The 21444-nt window shown below is 38.1% G+C and overlaps 1 protein-coding gene across 2 annotated transcripts in view; it reads left to right on the top strand.

Moving 5' to 3' along the window:
• Positions 1-21444, top strand: part of COL8A1 (collagen type VIII alpha 1 chain) — a 172196-nt gene that overhangs the window by 101154 nt on the left and 49598 nt on the right. For both annotated transcript variants that reach the window (XM_066347306.1, XM_066347305.1), the window contains exon 2: positions 5936-6052. The gene's annotated coding sequence lies outside the window, so the exon portion shown is untranslated. The remainder of the gene's footprint in view (positions 1-5935; positions 6053-21444) is intronic.

Raw genomic sequence — 21444 nt, 5'->3', positions numbered from 1 at the left:
GATGCCAAATGCTGTTTTTTCCTATACAGCTAAGTTCTGTGTTTCAGAAGTACAAAAGGTTTTTGCAAGGTATTCAGCAAATATTTACAGAACACCTACTGTGTGCCAATCTCATTTCTGGTTGCAAGGGATGTTACAATAAACAAAATAAACAAGTTCCCTGCTCTCAAAGAAGGGTGGGAAAAAGGAAGGGTTGGTTAAGGCAGACTATAAATGAATATAATGTATCATTAAATAAGGAAGATATAACTATTTCTACAGAATTAAAGAGAATTAGAGAGACATGAAGATGAGTGGTTGACTTTAGATGGATGGTCATGAGAAACATCTCTGAAGTAGTGATATTCAAGTTGAAATTAAAATGGTGAATGGCCCTGGCCGGTTGGCTCAGCGGTAGAGCGTGGGCCTGGCATGCAGGGGACCCAGGTTCGATTCCCAGCCAGGGCACATAGGAAAAGCGCCCATTTGCTTCTCTACCCCCCCCTCCTTCCTCTCTGTCTCTCTCTTCCCCTCCCGCAGCCAAGGCTCCATTGGAGCAAAGATGGCCCGGGCGCTGGGGATGGCTCCTTGGCCTCTGCCCCAGGCGCTAGAGTGGCTCTGGTCTCGGCAGAGCGACGCCCCGGAGGGGCAGAGCATCGCCCCCTGGTGGGCAGAGCGTCGTGCTGGGTGGATCCCGGTCGGGCGCTTGCGGGAGTCTGTCTGACTGTCTCTCCCCATTTCCAGCTTCAGAAAAACACACACAAAAAATAAATAAATAAATAAATAAATAAATAAATAAATAAATAAATAAATAAAGTAAAATGGCGAAGGGCCCAACAGTGTTCTGGAGGGAGAGAATTCCAGGCAGAAGAACAGCAAAGGCCTGAAAGTGGAGACTAGCATGGTATTTTTTGTAAGGAGGAGGCCACTGTGGCCAGAAAATAGAGGGCAAGGGGGAAAAAGGGGCAAAATTGTAAGCAAAATGAAATCACATGAGGCACGGAAGCCAAAAAAACAAGTTTATGTTTGTAGTCCAGGGAGCTATTGGATGCAAAGGGTGGGCATCTGAAGCAGGAGAATGGCATGATCTGATTAACTTTTTCAAAGTTTATCGCATATGCTGATAGAGAGTGAAATAAGAGAATATGCATTTTTATGCAATTAGAACGATTGAAGAATTGTAAACGAGAAACTTAACTCATAGTTCTGTTTTTAATATCTCTCTGACTATGGTGTAGAGCCCAGACTATGGTGAAAAGGTTATATAGAGCCAGAGTAGAAGAAACTTCAGTGAATTTGGAAAGGAATGTGAATTTGGAAATGGAGCAAAGATGGTATCCTTTGTTTGTAAGAAAAGAGATAGTACTTATTGAAAAACTATTATGCTTTTTTATATATAATTTCATTTAATTATCACTATGCCCAATGAATAGGTATTTAACTCCATTTTTTTTATATTAAAACTGGAGCTCAGAAAGATAAATCAAATTTGCAAATATCTAGCAAAAGTAAGTAGCCAATCCAGGATTCAGAGCCTGGTCTATGTGAGCATGAAGTCACAGTTTTTTTCTATTCTAAAAATGTAGTGTTCCCAGGTCAGCATTAGCAAATAAAATATCTTTTCAATTTTATTCTAAATAACAAAATAATACTCTGTAATATGAAGTACATAATTTATTTAATTGTATTAGCATATAAATTATTTTCATATTTTTGCTCCTAGAACATGAACTATAATAAACCTTTTCTATTTTGCCTCATTACTGGTTACTTCCTTACCTAAATTTCTAGATTTCTAGCAAATTCAAAGAATATGATAATTTTTGAAGCTCTGGATATACAGTATTAAGTTATTTTCCAAAGGTTTGTGCCATTCCTACTCTCACTTAACTGAAACCAACATTAAATATTATTTTTATCTTTGCCAATTTGATAACCAGTTTTAATCATTTGTTTAATTCACATTTTCTTTACTTACTAATAAGATTGAACTTTTTTTTAACATGTTTATTGGCTTTTTAATTTTTCTTTTGTGAATTTTATGTTCATTTAATTGACAATTTTTTTATACAGTATTAGTAGTTAGTTCTTAGTTTTTGTAAGAGCTCTTTATATAAGGAGGATAGTAAGACTGTCTTTGTCAATTTTAGCAAATAAATTCTCAGAGCATCTTTTACCTTCAATTTGTACATTTTTTATTGTGAAAATATCACACATACAAGAGGCTATACTGCAATTTTCTACAGCTGTATAACATCACACATCAATATTTAGTGACTGAATGCACCAAACATCTTATTTTGTCTTAAAGTTTTATGGGTCTTGTCTGGGAGTTCTTCTGCTATTAGAGATTACTTACCTGGCAAACTGGCTGATCTAAAGGGCCGCTGATCTAATGGTTTTATTCGTGTTTAGTGTGCAAGCAGGGATAGAAGGAAAGCTGGCATCACCAACTGGAACATCTACGGATGGAGACCCCTGCACAGTGGCCTCAGGAGATTCAGACCTCTAACTTGGAAGCTCAGAGCTCCAAAGGACAGCATTCCACTACATAATGTAGCACTTTTGTGGTCATTTATGACCCAGCATCAGAAGCTACCTAGTGCCTGCCACCTCTACTATGCTCTGTTGGTCAAAGCAGTCACAAGACTTGCCAGATTAAATGAGAAGAAACACAGAAGGAGATCTAAGAATTTATGGCCTTGTCTTAAAACCTCCAAAAGTTATAATTATTAAAAATAGATTTTATTTATTGATTTGAGAGAGAGAAGAGAGGGAGAGAAGGGGGAAATAGCATCAACTCATAATAGTTGCTTCTCATATGTGCCTTGACCAGGCAAGCTTGGGTTTCAAACCAGCAACCTCAGCATTTCAGGTTGAAGCTTTATCCACTGTGCCACCACAGGACAAACTCCATAGAATATAATTTTTTTTTAAAGAATAAAGCAAACTCTCCTTCACAATTTAATTTTGTTTATAATGTTTTTTATATGGAACTGGTTTTAATATATTTATATAAACAAAGTGTCGCTTTGTTATCCTCTAGTTTCTTTCATTGTTTTGTAGTTAGCTTTTAAAAATTAATTTCAAAATGTCCGTCTAGAAAAATCAAGGATGTTATCAATTAATGTATTTGGAGACACAACTTTATGGCTTTTAGATACTTTAAGTATTATGTACTGTGGTTTCATTCATTTAGTTTAATTTTTAATACTTTTCACCCTTAAATTTCCTTTAGTGACACATTTGAAAATTCATCTAAAAATGCAGATTAAACCATACATTGAATTAAGCGTCTGCTCTTTGAAGGAAAACTAGAAATCTGACTTAATAGTTCTTGCTCAGTACTTTGTCACATTCTGGCTTATTCTTCCAACAATAACTGAAACACAGTAAGCTACATATTTCCTGTGTAACTAATAGCTCCCCTCAGGTCTTGCAATGGTGCTTGAAAATTGAATAATTTGATTCATTTCATGAGTGGTGATTGTAGCACTCGTGCTTACAATGTTTTAAATGGCAAAGTAAAAAAAAAGTGTCATTAAATAACAGCAAAAAATATCTTTTAGTTAGTAATTATTTTAAAGTACATTCTACTGGCTTATAGAGAGGAAAAAATCCCTTATAAATATATGTGGTAAACATTCAATAAATGCTAACCAGTGATGCTCATCTTATGTTCTAAAAATGGTAATTGAGGTTTTTTAGTTATTTTTTTTTCTGCTTCTACTATCACATTTCAGAAACTGCTTTTTTCATTTTTCTGGGTATAGAACTGTAAAAGCTGTGCAAAAAGGAGTAAATTGAGTAAGATGTGTGACACACGTCTAACAAAGATCCTCAGAATTTCTATTTATCTTGTGTATCTTTCTCCTGTTTTCACCCTATCCAAGGTAAAAAAAAATTAATTTTGGAAGAAGATATCGAGGGGGAAAAATTTTTTATGATCTAGTGCAGTTAATCATCATGAGATCTGGAACTGTATCTTTTTTTTTTTTTCCCCAACATTTTATCTCCAAAATTAAGCATTGTGCCTTGTACATAGTAGTCCTCAATGAATATTTATTGAAAAGATGCTTTGGGGGGAAGTTAAAGTATTTTTCAGCCTGTTCTTGCTGTGTAGTCTGAATCTAGAGTTTCTTTTTCATGGAGGCAGCTATGTTAGTGGAGTATCTCCTCCCTATCTGCCAGTCATACCTTATGAGAAATGGACTGGAAAAGTCAAGCCCTTGAGTCCATTTACCGTCATTGCACTTTATTACTAGAGATAAATTGAGATCTGACGGTTTTCCAGAAACAAAGGGTTCTCAAATAATCTATGGCTAACCCAAATTTTATTTATGTCTGAATATGTGCAAGTTGAGCCAAAGTTCAGAACTCTACTCTTTTTTGCCTTTCAGGCCTATGCACAAGTTATGAGAACTCCTTCTGGATGGTCACGTACCAGAGCCGGGGCCTTGTGTTTTGGGGGCATGCATGTTTTTTTAAATATTAGGCAACTAAAAAACATTCAAATATACTTTATTTCATGTTGAATACTGACTACAGGACAACACTAAGAAACTGTACATTTCAATTGGGTATTTAAATTCAACTTATTAATTAAAATGAAATAAAACTAAAAATTCAGCTCCACATTTGTACTGGTCACATTTCAAGTGCTCAGTTAGTGCATGTCGAACAGTGCAGATACATAACATATCCATTGTCACTGGACATTTTATTGACTAGCACTGTTTTAGAATATATCACTTCTATCACATTGCAGAAAGTCTAAACTGGATACCCAATTATGCAATTATTTCCTAATTAATCAATCTTAGCTCAAATCATTTTGTTTATCTAAATCTCTGAAGTTGTTCCTATTTAAATCTTTAGAACCATAAATGTAGATACTCTTAAACAAGTCTCTATAAAGTATAACAAAACAAAATAAAGTGTCTGTTATCCAAAACACAGAGTTAAATTTCTGAAACTCAGTTAAAGTGGGATTAAATTCCATATGATTTGTATCATTAAAAGTCTAAATTATAGATGATTCATAAAGTATCTTCAACTAAATTGCATGAAAAGCTCAAACACAAACCTAACAGTGTTGCCAAATTAAAGCCCTATCAGACCTGATTTAATAAATAACTAAGAATAATTTCTAGCTCAAACTCTATTCTATCAGAATGGGTGGGAAAGGTGTTGCTGGAAGAGTTCACTTTTCTAAATTAAATCTAAATTTCCCCCTTAGGTATAACTTCCTCATGAATTCACTGCTTTTGTAGCAACTGCCCAAATCCTTTCTAAATTATCTTAAATCTGTATCAATGGGAACTATTTTAGTGAGAACTTAACACATAATATAACCATGAAAGGCAATAAAGTTATATAATAAATTGTTTATTTGGACAGAAACTATATATAGTATATGTGTAAAAATAAATAAGTATGCATTTGCATGTATAGAAATACACAAAAGTATTCTCTTTCCTTATTAACACAAAAAGATCTCTAATATCTTCTAAATGTGCATTTAAGTTTTGGCGAATGTTAGCATTTTTTATTGAAGTGTGTATTTATACATTCCTATTATGTAATTTCTCCTATGATCCAAAAACAATACACTTTGATAATTCAGCTTCTTGTTGTCCTTCCAATTGAGTAAAAGCAGCAATTTTCAACCTTTTTCATCTCATGGCTCACATAAACTAATTACCAAAATTCTGTGACACACCAAAGAAATATATTTTTGCCGATCCAACAAAACAAATAGATATAATTTTGATTCACTCATACAGGACGGCTATTGTAATGTTAACTGTTGTCATTTTTTTCTTACTTGACCATCTAAGGGAAAAGAGATCGGTGTCCCCGTTTAAATAGTCAGGTATTGTATGTTTTAAAAATTCTGGAGGACACACTGGTTGAAAATAACAGAGTCAAAGTATCCTCCTTTTTTCTACTTCAGACGCTGTTCTGGAAGCACAGCAGCATCCGGTGAAGAGACAGAAACCAGCCCCAGGCTGCCACAAGAAGGCACAAGCGAGGACACTGGTCCTGATTCTGCAGGCAGCCACGTCTAAATGTAAGTGCGAGAAGCGATGGACAGCAGCAGCGCAGTGGCCTGGCCACCAGTGGTCCACAAGGGAAGTGGCCGCAGAAGTCACCGCGGGGCGGGGCAGGGCGGGGCGGGGCGCTGAGGGACTGTTGGCAGACACCGGGGTAACCGGTCTCCCTGCCTGTCCTGTCGCCTATCGCCAGCCCCACTGCTGCAGAAGCCTTGAGGCCATTGCCACTAATGCCAGGGTTTTATATCCCCAACAGTAAGATACATGTGCAGAGTGTGATTCTAGCTGTTGTGTTTTGTTTTTTTTTTTAAGTCCGGGCATGTTGAATAGAGTCTTAAAATAATCATTTCCATAGGCCCTGACTAGGTTACCCAAGTGTTCACCAGATGCTAGCAGCTAGGTTTTGCAGAGGAAAATTGCTAACTTCAGCTGCTTTTCACGATTCAGCAGAGGGTTTTAAGTAATAAAAGATCTGGAGATTTGTAAAATAAATAATTCCAGTGCAAATGGGAGAATTAAAATAATCTTATCATCTCCCTTTCATATCTATACGTGTTTTTCTACCATTATCTAATTTCTCTTAATTGGGTCAGGTTGTTTTTTTTTTTTTCCTGGCTGGTATTTTATTGCTTTAAGTTATGAGATGTAATGAGGAAATGATTCTTTTCAGATGATCGAAGTGGCATGTACTAAATTTTCCTAGAGACAATCTAGGAAATATGAAACAGAGCATGATATTGAATGGCTTGATCCACATATGATATTGCATATATTGACAATGAAAAATAATAACAGTATACCAGAATCTCTTTTATCCCTTGATATATCAGTAGAAGCAATTAAAATATATTATATGAAGTACATCATTAACTTTTTAACTTTGATGAGAAAAAAATATCATCCATTTCTGATGGGTGGACATTATCTTATCTCATAGTACCCGCAGCCGTCGTGTGCCTGTTACTATCGCCTGGTTTTAAGAGTGCCTTTTGGACACACAATATTTCCTAATATTTTATAGTACAGTGACTTTTTAGAGTCTACTTCATCTTCTTCAGTAATTTAAAGAATGAATAATTAAGGTTCTTCAGATTTCCATGTACTTGCTGGAGGTGCCTTTGAACAAGAAAGTGAAGCCCTACACTTAAGGCCATGTGACCATAATCCAGTTCAGAATAAATCCGTTCTGAGTTCCTGGAGAAATTCAAGGATGTTCATCAATCTTCTAAAGTATCACATTTTTACTGTAGGTACCACTAATTATTTTGGCTGGATTTCATCAAGGCCAGATGTTAAACAAGTGAATTGTTTATAATGCAAAACCATTGAATAAAAAAATACATGCTCATTTAAACAACTGGTTGTAAGACTCAAACCTATCACATATTTTGGAGAAGGTGATGAAAGAGTCATGACTCTGGTTACAGTTATAATGTCAGGGTAAGGCTCTGAACTCAATCCAGGGAAACTTTATAATTCTTGCAACCAATGGCAGGCTCAGCTGCTGCATTTTTTTGTAACAAAATCTTGCTGCCATTGATGGGCTCACCCAGTAAAAAATTACAATAACAATGTTAAACTAAATCATAAAAATGTAGAACATGGTTGGTTATTATAGGGCAGAGAAGAGAAATTACCTATAAAGTTATGGTGAAAATATCAAAAAATACATTTATTGAACTTCAAAAAAATTAAGCCTTGTTTTTGAACAGGGGTGCAAAAGCAGTAAAATAGAAAGGTTACTCAATACACTATTTCACTCAATGATCAACAGCAATTAAAATAAAAATTGCATTTATTCAACATGGTCAATTCAGGCAGGCCCAAATCATATATATGATAGTTTTCTAATAAATATAACAAGTTGATAGTCATTTTTAGGAAAGAATATTGACTGAAAATGAAGAACTTTTTTAATGTATAGTCTTCTTGTCAGTGAAAATAAAACTCGCTTATGCTTAATTTCACATAGTATAAAACTCGATGAAGAAATTCATTTGAAATAAATGTAGGAAATGGCCCAAAAATTTAAATATGAAAACCATGATAGAATTACAATTAGGGAAAATGGAAATAGATTATGATAACTCATCCTCTGTGTGTCCTTCAAAAGTAAAGAATGTGACATTTTAGTATAATCTAGAATTTCATTTCTAATCCTTTTACTTTCTGAAAATATGGATTCCTAAATATGCCATATACATTTTGGTAGGCATAGTCTATATATTCCTTAAGTTAAATAACATATCTCTAAGTGACAACTTTTATAGGAATAAATATGATTAAAACATTTAATGTGCCTTATACACAGTAAGCACAAATAAATACGGATTGAACTGAATTATTCTCACTTTCTGTTCAGAGATTAATGTGTCTTTGGGTTCACACTAGAGAAGTGGTGTCTTACCCATGGGAATTAATGAACTACATTTGTAACCAGAAATAATCCATGGACAATCTGTTGAATTGATTCATACCTGTTTTGTTAACCAAACCCGCTATGGAGGGGTTTTCTTATGGTTGTATCATATTTTGGAGATAGAGTGGGGAAACTGCAGTTTACTTTAGAAGTATTTTGAAACTTTGAAGAACATAAGGTTTTATGTTATATGACAGCAATAAACTTCAATCCTTAATAGTTATAATTCTGATATATAGATATATAAATAGCCAGTATGTATAATTTTCCTGCAGAGCATTATGACAGTGGCCAAGAAGACCCTAACCATTCAATATGTAATTTACTTCTTACTGCCATTCTCTTCCTTCCTCATTTTTTAAAAAATAAAATGGATTCGGGTTTGGGGAGAGAGGTTGTATTTTGTTTTGGGGGAGAGGGTTGATTTGTTTTTGTTTTTTAAGCCAGCTTGGTATGAACAGCCTTTAGTTGAAGCAGATGGTTGGGAGTCAGAAACCCCTGATTCGGTTCTTAATTCTCCTACCAACTTGGAATGTGGCCTTAGGCAAGTCATGAGAACAAATATGCAATAAAAGGGGTAATAATGCCTTACATGTGTACGATGTTTTGTGATCTAACAGAGCACTTTCACAGGTAATATCTTATTTAAACTTTCCCAGAACCTCTTCTAGGAGTATGGCAGTTATTAACAAGCTCCATTATAGAGAGTAGGAATTTGAGACCCAGAGAAACTAAATCAGTTATTCATAGCCATAGCAATATCAAATGTCACAGCCAGGGACATCATACACTTACAATTCCAAGTTAGTCTTTATCTTTTTTTCTTACCACACTGCTGCCCTCTGGTGCCTTTGTAGTGGAGTGGACTAGAGCTGTGCTGTCCAATATGGTAGCCATGAGTCAAACGTGGTGATTGAGCCCTGGAACTGTGTGTGACTAGCTGCAACTGAGATGTATTATGAGTGTAAAATCCATGCAGGATCTGAGACTTTGAATGAAAAAATGTAAAATATCTCATTAATACTTTTTATGTTGTTTGTACATTAACATGATACTACTTTAGATATCTTGAGTTAAATAAAATATATTATTAAAATTAACCTCACCTGTTTCTTTTAACTTTTTAAATGTGGCTACTAGAAACTATGAAGTCATACATGTGGCTCATATTGTTTCTATTGAACAGCACTGAGCTGGACAATTCCATTGTTCAGAGGCCACAGTTTGGTTTTCATAGTACAAGACTTGTCTTGATGTGGCTGATACAAATTTCCAATGACTGTCAAACGTAGAGCCATGTAAATTAGCAGTAATGATTTGATCATTTTCACACATCTTCCACATGTAGGGGAAATGTCAGACTTCATTAGTCAACGCTTCAAATTTCTCATTTATTAAAAGGATTCATATTATATAATACTTACTGAATGCTTGAAAGGCTTAGAGGAAAAGCACCATGGAAAAAAACTATAAATTATATTTATGGCTGGGTAGCACACTTCATTTTAAAATATGTTCCCGTTAAACATTATGAATGACTGAGACATTAGACTATTAGGAGATATAGGCTATGTCAAATAATAATTATATATCAATTTATTACAAAATATAGTAAATTTTATTTCTCCATCAACTATATAAACACTTTATATATTATTCCTAAAAAAAAGTAGTTTATTTCTATTTTGGAAAATCTAAATGAAATATCATCAAGAAAAATGGTTTTGTTTAAGGAGAAAAAAAAGTAGTAACAAATAGCCCACATCACTGAAAGCTAACATCTATTTAGCATTTACTATTTGTACTCAAGTATTATGCTAAGAGGTAGACTAAGTTATCTCATTTAAGGACTTAGCAACAAGGAGCCGAACAGAAGCTTTTAACCATTATTGCCTTTTACATCAATGTTATTTGAAATCACAATGCAACCTATTACAACAGTAATAGAATATTTGGAATTGTTCCATTTCATTCATTTCAACTCCATAAGTGTTCACCTAGAAAATACAATGGACCACCAGTTCTAGACACTGAAGGAATATTAGACAATAAGACCAACTTTCTACCCTATAAGAATGAACATGGTCATGAACAATACTATATGAAGGAGGAGTTACTTTTCACTTTCTAAAGGGTTCTTTTATGTTACAATAGAATTCTTTAAAACATCATTCCTCAGTATGTTAAAACTTACCTAATGTTTATAAAGCAAAGGTCTCATTTTATATATATATATGTTTATATATATGTATATATATATATGGTATGAATTTCAGAGGTTTCCTTTCCTCTATATATTATACCCACTTGGAGGAAAGTGGGCTGAAATTACCTTAAATCTTTTCTGCAAAAAGGAGAAATGAAAACAAACAAAAAGGAGACATATATTAAAATGGCTCTGAAAATTACAAAATAGTGGAAACAAAAGTTTTGTAAACTTTTGTACAATAATAACATGTTATTTTTGAAAGTAAAGGTTATAATTTGTATATATAAGCTAACAATATGTTAATTTTTAAAAGACTTCAGGGCCCTGGCCGGTTGACTTGGTAGAGCGTGTGGAAATCCTTGATTGGATACCCTGTTAGGGCATAAAGTAGAGGCAACTATTTGCTTCTCCACATCTCCCCCTCCCCTTATCTCTCTGTCTTTCTCTTCCTCTCCTGCATCATGGCTTAAGTGGTTCAACCAAATTGGCCCTGGGCACTGAGGATGGCTCCATGGCCTCACCTCAGGTGCTAAAATAGCTCTATTGCCAAGCAACAGAGCAGCAGCCCCAGATGAGCAAAGCATAGCCTGGTAGGGAGCTTGCTGTGTGGATCTTGGTTGGGACACGTGAGGAAGTCTGCCTCCCCACCTCTCACTTAATAGTAATAATAATAATAATAAACTTCAAAATATAATGTATAACTTGATGCTAATTTTTTTTGACAGAGACAGAGAGAGGAACAGATAGGGTCAGACAGACAGGAAGGGAGAGAGATGAAAAGCACCAATTCTTCGTTGCAGCTCCTTAGTCTCCTTAGTTGTTCACTGATTGCTTTCTCATATGTGCCTTGAACTGGGGGGACTATAGCAGAGCAAGTGACCCCTTGCTCAAGCCAGTGACCTTGGGCTTCAAGCCAGCAACCTTTGGCTCAAGCCAGCAACCATGGGGTCATATATATGATCCATTGCTCAATCCAATAACCTCATGCTCAAGCTGGTGAACCCATGCTCAAGCTGGATGAGCCCACAATCAAGCGGGTGAACTCAGGGTTTTAAACCTGGGCCCTACATGTCCCAGTCCGATGCTCTATCCACTGCGTGGCCACCTGGTCAGGCAATGCCAATTTCTTAATGTTTATGCTTACCTAGAAAGAAGTAAAAAGAGAAATATTAACAATAGCCAATTCTGGATGGAAGAATTATAGATATTTCTATATCATTATTTATACTTTTCTGTAATAATTCCAGAATAAACATGCATTGCTTACAGAATAAGTAAATAGAAAAATTATTCTAATCAACTATAAAATTGATTTCAAATGAGACAGGCAAAAATTATCTAGGGGAAATAAAATGCAAATTTTGTGTTCAATCATAAAATTTTTAAATAATATGTTTTATAGATTCTCTTTCCAGGAGTTAATGCCTTTCCTTTGATTCAAGATAAAGTAATCTGTATACTATTCAAGTTCTCTAGATAAGAAAGGTGAAAATTGGGCCCTGGCCAGTTGGCTCAGTGGTAGAGCGTCGGCCTGGCGTGCAAGAGTCCCGGGTTCGATTCCCAGCCAGGGCACACAGGACAAGCGCCCATCTGCTTCTCCACCCCTCCCCCTTTCCTTCCTCTCTGTCTCTCTCTTCCCCTCCCGCAGCCAAGGCTCCATTGGAGCAAAGTTGGCTCGGGCGCTGAGGATGGCTCTGTGTCCTCTGCCTAAGGCGCTAGAATGGCTCTGATTGCGGCAGAGCGATGCCCCAAGATGGGTGGAATATTGCCCCCTGGTGGGCATGCCGGGTGGATCCCGGTCGGGCGTATGCGGGAGTTTGTCTGACTGCCTCCCTGTTTCCAACTTCGGAAAAATACCAAAAAAAAAAGGTGAAAATTGGATTGGGTTTACTAGGTTTTCTTGAGAAAGCAGTTTGCCCTCAGCTACAAACATGAATGTAAAGATCAATGTTGGAAAATGAGCTCTTAAAACTCAAGGTTATAATTGCAGCAATAAGAAAAGCAGAGCATTATGTAAATCTGGTCATCAATCATATCTAATGGCATCTGCTTAAAATTGGCTTTAGTGTTAGCCACTGAACTGTGTAAACTATCATGCAGGAATATATCATATAATCACACCTTTGAACTGGATAAGGTCTTAGTGATCCTAAAAAAGTAAATTATAGAGCTGTTTCAGCCATCACATTTTAAAATGCTTGGAGAAATATTTGGTCTGATAACTTCTTTTATGGAAACAACACACTAAAATTTTACTGCAAAGGCAGCACAGATAAGTTATTTGTGCCATTTAGTTATTAAATCATAAATTCACAGACTGTTAGAGCTGAAAGGAGCCTTCTAGACTATATCATCCAACACCAATATTTTCAGATGAGGAAACTAAGGAACAGAAAAGTTATTTTCTCAGGAAAAAGTAAAATTGCTAAAAAGTATCCCAAAGAATCCAATAATTTCTGGAACCTTACCTAGGAAGGGCTAGGTATTTGAAATCCTACAGAACTTTAGAATTTGAATTTTAATTTGTTTGTGAATACTCCTGTGCAAGAACAAAATATGCTAATACTGACTAATAGTCTTACATGAAGAGCACATTTATAGTAAATGCATATAAAATAAAAATAAAAAATTTAACAAAGCCAATGATTTCAGACCAGATCATTCATTCATTACTCAATTTCCTTTCTTCAGTGAACCAAATAATTGAAAGGAGCTTTCTTTGCCACTTTTCAGACCCAATCATCTATTTTTGTGAGAAATGGCTACTTCCACAGTTGCTGATAGACTAATGAATATTTGGACATTCGTTCCTTGAGTTCAAAAAGAAACTATGTCAAAATCCTTCTGATTTATGCCTGACCAGGCAGTGGCGCAATGGATGGAGCGTCAGACTGGGACGCAGAGGACCCAGGTTCGAGACCCCGAGGTCGCCAGCTTGAGCGCAGGCTCATCTGGCTTGAGCAAAGAGCTCACCAGCTTGGACTCAAGGTCGCTGGCTCCAGCAACAGGTTACTTGGTCTGCTGAAGGTCCGCGGTCAAGGCACATATGAGAAAGCAATCAATGAACAACTAAGGTGTTGCAACATGCAATGAAAAACTAATGATTGATGCTTCTCATCTCTCTCTGTCCCTGTCTATCCCTCTCTCTGACTCACTCTCTGTCTCTGTAAAAAAAAAAAATCCTTCTGATTTTATGCAGTTAAGGAAAATATGCTTACAATAAAATTATGTGTCTTAAAAACATATTCCTCTTCCCCCCAAAATACGAAGCTCAGTGTTTGTCTAAGAAATGGAAACAGTAACACTTAATTTTAAGGAAAATAAAACAGTACATGCATTTCAATTGTCATTTATGAAATAAGCATAAGAGCAGTCTAAAAGTTATTGATAGAGTAAATCAACTAATAATAGATGCAAAATAGTACAGTGCTTGGCACATAGTTAATATTCAATATGTGTCAGATATTACTATATTATTAGTAATATTATTATTATTTATAACACAATAACATCTCCACATACACCCTACCCCTCATCAAACCAAACTTGCAATTACTCACAGTTTCATAGTCCCATGCTGATCCTTCTTTATATTTCTAAATGTCCTTTCCTGGTGAACTCCTACCCATCATTGAAAGTTTAACTTCGAAGTCTCTTCATCTTTTCTGTCTTCCCTAAACCCTATGCCTGACTTAGTGCACTTGCCCATTTCCCTGGGGATCCTATACATATGCCTCTCCTAGGAATTGAGAACATAACTACTTTAACTTGATTCCCCTCACTTCCAGAGCGCGCGTGCGCGCGCGCGCGCACACACACACACACACACACACACACACACAACTAAAAATGCATCATACTCAGTGCATCGCACACAAATTTTTTTTTTTTTTGTATTTTTCTGAAGCTGGAAACGGGGAGAGACAGTCAGACAGACTCCCACATGCGCCCGACCAGGATCCACCCGGCACGCCCACCAGGGGCGATGCTCTGCCCACCAGGGGGCGATGCTCTGCCCCTCTGGGGCATCGCTCTGCCACAACCAGAGCCACTCTAGCGCCTGGGGCAGAGGCCAAGGAGCCATCCCCAGCGCCAGGGCCATCTTTGCTCCAATGGAGCCTTGGCTGCGGGAGGGGAAGAGAGAGACAGAGAGGAAGGAGGGAGGGAGGGTGGAGAAGCAAATGGGCGCTTCTCCTATGTGCCCTGGCCGGGAATCGAACCCAGGTCCCCCGCACGCCAGGTCGACGCTCTACCGCTGAGCCAACCGGCCAGGGCCCGCACACACATTTTTATGTCCATTAGAGAAGTGTCTATTGATACGAATGAACCAACACCTGTATAAATAAATAAGTGGGTTTTTCTTTATGAATAAGGATCAAGCTAGATGTGTATACCTAGTGGCCTATGTTTTGACGGGAGAAAGGTATGCAGGGGTACAGTGGAGAAAACTTGAAGGATACGATGTAGCAGTCTCGGGGCTGGTTCTGCCACAAGCCTAACCCTGTGTCTTCAGTGAGCTGTTTAACTCTAGACCAGTGGTCCCCAACCTTTTTTGGGCCACGGACCAGTTAAAATATTTTCACTGACTGGCCTTTAGGGTGGGACGGATAAATGTATCACGTGACCGAGACAAGCGTCAAGAGGGAGTCTTAGACGGATGTAACAGAGGGAATCTGGTCATTTTTTAAAAATAAAACATCGTTCAGACTTAAATATAAATAAAACGGAAATAATGTAAGTTATTTATTCTTTCTCTGCGGACCAGAACCAAATGGCCCACGGACCGGTATGGGTCCGTGGCCTGGGAGTTGGGGACCACTGCTCTAGACTGTTTCCTGCTCAACACAATGAGTAGGTTAGGCAAAATACTCGCTGAGGACCCACCCAGCATCTACATTTATATGATGCTAAACATTGGTTCATCTCAGTGGCTCTCAAACTTTAGCAGACATCACAGTCATCAAGAGGGCTACTTGTTAAACACTGATTCCTGGTCAGCAGGTTGGAGAAGGGGCCCAGGAATTCACATCTTTGACAAGTTTCCCAAGTGTACTGAGGCGGGGATGGAGGGGTACTTTAAGAACCACAGGTTAATCTTCTTTAACAGGGGATTGTGACAGCACTACTGATATGCAAATTCACAATAGGAAGCAGGCAGGTAAACACCAGGCTTCTGTGGGACCGCCATTAGGAGAATTGGGTGCATGTGGGTGAGGCCCAAGGGCAGCCACAGCAGGCAAACGTTGCTGATCTGCTGATCATGACAGTTTTGTTAAAGACCCCCTCGTGAGGAAGGGGCAGCCCGAGTTCACAACGCTCGTCTGAAACCTGTGGCCGCTGAAGTTGCGATGTATCACAACTGCCATCTATTGACAACTTTGAGTTACTGCATCTACAGACTACGAAATGCTGCTTTCGTTCGGAAATCTTTTTTTTTTTTTTTTACCAAACTATGTTCAAGACGAGAACTCTTGAGACAAGCTCTAATGTACTCTAGCCTTATATACATTAATATCTAAGTACTACAAAAATAAACAAATATCCAGTATACTACTTTCTGTGTGCTGGGCACTGTTCTAACACTTTAATAATGTTCGTTATTCACAGCAACCCAAAGAGATAGAATTATTATCCCCATTGTATAGACACAAAATATAACTATCAAGGTACAAAGAAACTAAGAAAGATGCCGGGGGTTGTCCAGCCAGAAAACTGGTAGAGCCGGGATCGAACCCGAACAGTTCCTGGAGGGATATTACTCTAGCCAGCCTCTTTTATATCAACAATGTAAAATAGTTACTGAAACAATTGGTACCCATAAACAGTCATCAGTTCCCAGAATGGGTCAGAAAAGTTTTATGAAATACAAACTGAAGCAATTATTTTTTTCTGATTCTTCCAAATGAAATCAGCCCACGTGCAATAACTAAAGAGATATTTCTACCTACACAACGACCATAATGAAATAAAAATAACACCACCAGCTTAGAATCAGCTTCCACCTTGCTAGGCAACCTTGGACAAGTTGCTTAAATTCTCTGGGCTCTACTTCTTCATCCAAGTAAATGTACTTTGTAAAGTAAAAAAACAAATAAAAATGTAGTTTACATGGTTTTGGAGTTTCTTAAAGCCAGATTAAATTTTAGCGTAACTGCCTAAGTTATCCTGTGAATGTGATCATACAGCAAATAATGGGCAGTAACCAGATTGCTTTTTCTCAAATTGTGCTACAATGTGGGAAAGAAGCTAAGACAGCAGTTTTTCTACTTTATTTAATTTTAAATCATTTTTTTATTTTTCAATTGCAGTTGACATACAGTATTAAATTAGTTTCGGGTGAACACCTAAGTGATTAGACATTATATTAATATAACTTACTAAGTGATCATCCTGATAAATCTCTGACCCATCTGACACCGTACATAGAATATTATTGACTATATTCTTATGCTGTACTTTATATTCCCATGACTATTTTGTGACAACCAAGTTGAACTTCTTAAGCCCTTCACTTTTTTCACCCAGTCCCTCCCAACGCCCTCCCATCTGTCAATCACCAAAACGTTCTCTATATTTATGAGGCTATTTCTGTTTTGTTTGTTCCTTTAGTTTATTTTTGAGATTCAATTATTGATAGATATTATTGTCATTTTATTGTCCATATTTTTTATCTTCTTTTTTTCTTTTTCTTAAAGAAGACCCTTTAACATTTAATGTAATACTGATTTGGTGGTGATAAACTCCTTTAGCTTTTTCTTGTCTGGGAAACTCTTTATCTGTCCTTTGATGCTAAGTTATAGCTTTGCTGGGTAGAGTAATCTTGATCATAGGTCCTCACTTTTCATGACTTTGAATATTTCTTGCCAATCCCATCTGACCCGAAAAGTTTCTGCTGAGAAATCAGCTGACAGTCTTACGGGAGTTCCCTTGTAGGCTTTTCTCTTACTGTTTTTATTCTTTCTTTGTCTTTAACCTTTGGCATTTTAATAATGATGTGTCTTGTGTGGGCCTCTTTGGGTTCATCTTGTTTGGGACTCTGCACATCCTGGAATTTTATGTCTATTTTCTTCACCAGGTCAGGGAAGTTTTCTATCAGTATTTTTTCAAGTTCATTTTCAATGTCTTGCTCTCTCTCTCATCTGCTGGCACCTCCATGATGCAAATGTTGCTACACTTAAAGTTATCCCAGAGGCTCCTTATACTATCCTCATTTTTTTGGATTTATTTTTTCTTTTTGCTGTTTTATTTTATTTTATTTATTTATTTATTTATTTATTTTGTATTTTTCTGAAGCTGGAAATGGGGAGAGACAGTCAGACAGACTCCCGCATGCGCCCGACCAGGATCCACCCGGCACGCCCACCAGGGGCGACACTCTGCCCACCAGGGGGCGATGCTCTTCCCCTCTGGGGCATCGCTGTGCCGCGACCAGAGCCACTCTAGTGCCTGGGCAGAGGCCAAGGAGCCATCCCCAGCGCCCGGGCCATCTTTGCTCCAACGGAGCCTCAGCTGCGGGAGGGGAAGAGAGAGACAGAGAGGAAGGGGGGGTGGAGAAGCAAATGGGCGCTTCTCCTATGTGCCCTGGCCGGGAATCGAACCCGAGGCTCCCGCACGCCAGGCCGACGCTCTACCGCTGAGCCAACCGGCCAGGGCCTATTTTTGCTGTTTTAATTGAGTGTTTTCCACCTATTCATCTTCCAAATTCCTGATTTGATCCTCTGCTTCACCTGATCTACTGTTGATAACCTGTAATGTAGTCTTCATTTCAGTTAATATTGTCTTCATTTATGATTGGGGTTTTTTTTATGTTTTCTATTTTCATTTTTTGTTTGTTTGTTTGTTTGTTTGTTTCCTAGCTCTTTATTAAAGTTCCCACTGAGATCATTGAGCATCCTTCTAACCAGTGTTTTGATATCTGCATCTGGTAGATTGCTTAACCAGATTGAAAACTTAATCTCCATTTGGTTTCGTTTTTTCTGGAGTTTTGTTCTGTTCTTTTATTTATGACACGTCTCTTTGTCTTCTCATTTTAGCAGCCTCCCTGTATTAGTTTCTTATTAGATAGAGCTGTTATATCTCCTAGGATTGGTAGAATAGCCTTATATAGTAGGTGTTCTGTAGGGTCCAGTGGCACAGCCTCTCTGATAAGCCAAGTTGGGGATTCCAGGTATGACCCCATGGTGGCTGTGTGCAGCCTCTTGTTGTAGTTGAGCCTTCATTGATGTTGTTATATCAATGGGAGGGATTTACCAGGCTGACTGGCTACAAGGACTGGCTGCAACCACCAATCACTGTGGAGGATCAGCTGTGCAAAGTCTCACCCTAGAAAGCAGGACTTACTTTGGTGGGGTTCTGGCACTCACTGAGTTTCCCCCTTGAGTGTGTCATTTGTGGAGGTGCTTGGGTGGTGCTTGCGTGTGATCTGAAGGTATCCACCAGGCTCACTGGCTCTGAGGCTTCCCAGGAGTTGCAAACCAAGGTCAACCACTGCCTGTGTTCTTCCCAGGGCCACCTAGCGTGAGCTACAAAGCAGTCTACAGATGGCTGCTACTTACACTAGTCTTGGAGTTGCCCAGGAGAGGCCAATCTGTGAACTAAGGCTGGTTACTGATATTTCCTGGCCTGCTGCCACTTATCAAGAGGTACAGGGCACACTGAGACCAGATGCTGCTTGTTTGAAAGATTTTAAGAAAGCCTGAAGCATGAGCCAAGACAGGCCATTCATACAGAAAAGCCAATGGAAGCAGCTTGGATGGGTCCACAAGTTGGGTGGGTCTAGGTCTCAGGGAATCAACTGTGTGGGGTGAACAGTGTGAGCCCAGTTGACGGAGACTTAGATATGGCACCAGCCTTCCTGCTTTGTGGAAAAGGGGTCTCAGAAAAGAAGCAATGGTCTCTGCCAATGCTTTTCTCTGGCAGAAAGCTGCTCCCCAGTTCTCACTTTGATGCCTCCCTATGTATCCATAGTTCCTTCCAAGCTGCTGCCTAGTGCTGGAGCCCAGAGGTAGTGAGTCTGAGTAAGTAGCCATGCAGGCCCTTTAAGAGAAACTGCCTAGGACTCAGAAGCCAGAGTGTCTTCCTTAGTTACAATCCCATTGGTTTTTGCAGCCAGAAGTTTTGTGGATTTCTCTTCCTGGCACTGGAACTCTGGGATTGGGGGGCCTGGTGTGGGACTAGGACTCCTTGCTCCTCAGGGAGAACCTCTACAGCTGAGATATCCCTCCTGATTTTTATCCACCACATGTGGGTGTGGGACCAGCCTGTTCCACATCTCTGCTCCTCCTACCAGTCTCGGTGTAGCTTCTTCTTTAAATTCCTAGCTGTAGGACTTCCATTCAGCTAGATCTCAGGTGGTTCTGAATTATGGTTGTTCTCTAGTTTACTTATAATTCTGATGTGGTTGTGGAAGAATGCCAGTACCGCATTTACCTACGCTGCCACCCTGACCAGAAGCAGGACAGCAGATTTCATATCCTGGTCTATTGCCCAGAAGTGCTAGCAGTAAATAATAACACTCACGGAGTTTGCAAAGTAGTAAAGAGCTCAGCCAGGGAGGTCTGTGTTTCACTTCTCTTCCTGGATGCTGCACTTGGTCTGTGCACCTGAGTTCTCTGTATGCCTGCCTGTTCTGCTCCCAAAGGTCGCAAAAAAGGACTTCTGGAAAAAAAAAAGTCACATTTTTGCTGGAGGATTGAGGTCCAACCTCCACTCACTCCAGACTTTTTTTTATCCAACATTCCTTATATTAAAAACCTGGTGTCTGCCCTGCCTGGATAGCTTGGTTGGTTGGTTAGAGGATCATCCTGAAAGTGCAGAAGTTGTCAGTTTGATCCCTGGTCAGGGCACATACAGGAACAGCTAGATGTTCCTCTCTCTCTCTCTCTCTCTCTCTCTCCCTCCCTCCCTCTCTTTATACATATATCTCCCATCATCTATCACTGAAACCAATAAATAAAAAGTTTCTTTAAAAACCTGGTCCCTGCTAATCCTTTTAGCTCATCTAAGATTTTTTAGTTACCAAACCATCTCTTACAACAGTAAACCAAGCACTGCAGGATGGTTGTCAAACCACAGTACTAAAGGTTTCTTTGCACTTGTGTTTGTATAACATGCTAAGATCTGCTGGCATAAAGACTTACGATAATGAAGGAAAAGAACACATAGACAGAGCTAGAGAAATAAAGGATAATCATTAAAATATAGTAAAGTAAAATATTAGTTTCTTACTTTAATCAATTTCTTTGTTATGCCAAGTACTTCCATATATTTCATTATCACAGCAAATCCAAAAATAGGCTACATGAGTTTTAGTAACAACCTTGGTTTGGGAAATGAAGAAAATTGAGGCACAGAAATTTTAAATAGCTTGAAAAACTATATGTGAATGGTTGAAGGTACATATATCCTGATTATTAGGTCTATGCTTGCCCACAGTTCAATTTATTTTAACAATAAAAGCCTGACATCAGATGACTGTCTTCTCATATTTGAGTTAGAAAGAAGTTTCTTACACAAGTAAAAAATTAATTCAACCTTAAAGATAGCAAAAAACTCTATTTATTCACTCAATAAATATGTGTTGAGAATCTACTATGTGCCTGGCACTGTTTTAGGTTGGGGAATTTAAGTGAATGAAGCCAAAAGTGACATTCCACCTTCAGAGCTTATGTTCTATCTAGTTGTAGATAATTCAATACCCAAGGAAACAAATAAATAAGCAATAGGATGTCTGGTAATGAAGAAAAACCAAATAAGGTAAAGGAATAGAGAGTGATGGGGGT

This window comes from Saccopteryx leptura, chromosome 8 (genome assembly GCF_036850995.1).
Source record: "Saccopteryx leptura isolate mSacLep1 chromosome 8, mSacLep1_pri_phased_curated, whole genome shotgun sequence".
NCBI lineage: Eukaryota > Metazoa > Chordata > Mammalia > Chiroptera > Emballonuridae > Saccopteryx > Saccopteryx leptura.
Note: the sequence above shows the minus strand (reverse complement) of the source record. Positions and strands in the feature narration are given on the sequence as shown.